Here is a 796-nt window from a genome sequence, read left to right on the forward strand (position 1 = left end):
CGGTCAGGGCCTCCGCGCTGCCCGCGGGGGCGGGCGGCGCCTCGGGCTGCCCGGACGAGTTGTAACGTGCACCTGGGGCGGGCAGAGAGCGAGTACGCCGCTGCCCGAAGGCGCTAACGCAGAGAAACCCGCTCCTGCAGCGTGCGCGATCGCAAGAAGCGGAGTTCGGAAATACTCGAGTTATTGTAGGAACTTCACGCGGAGTGAAATTGCTTTGAGAAGGAGCAGCAGCCCTGAGCAAGGCTCGGAAGGGGCTTTGGAGACGGGAAGAAGCCGCCCCGGGTCAGTCCGTTCCCCGGGGAGCAGAGGCAGGCCCCTCTCCTCTGCCTGTGCACAGACGAGGGGCGCGAGCCGTTTCACAGCTCGGCAGGCCTCCGGCGCTGCAGAGGGCCGCCAGCGGCCCTTCCCGTGAACCCTGCCCCCGAAATCTCCTCGTGCTCCAAGCGTTGTGCGGAGCTTCGGGCTCCCCTCCGCTCCCTCCCAGCGCCTCTAGCCAACAGAGCGGTTGCTTGCATCTCCCCCCTTTTCTCTGCTTTAGTCCCCGTGATCCGTGCGGCCTTACTGACTGCAGCCAACCCGCAATGAAGCGGTTGTGGAGGCGAGAACCAGACGTTGCCAGAAGAGCGTACGTGTATTCGCAAAGAGAATGGATGTGTGTGCAATAAACAAAGAGGAGCACTGCGGGAAGGCGCACAATCATACTGTGACCTGGTGGAAATCTGCTCTGGTGTGCCGTGTTCAGCAGCAGGCAGTCTGGACCACGAACAGAAGTATTAGTGCGTTTCTGTACAGCGAG

This window comes from Haliaeetus leucocephalus, unplaced genomic scaffold, assembly GCF_000737465.1.
Source record: "Haliaeetus leucocephalus isolate CR32 unplaced genomic scaffold, Haliaeetus_leucocephalus-4.0 Scaffold1, whole genome shotgun sequence".
NCBI lineage: Eukaryota > Metazoa > Chordata > Aves > Accipitriformes > Accipitridae > Haliaeetus > Haliaeetus leucocephalus.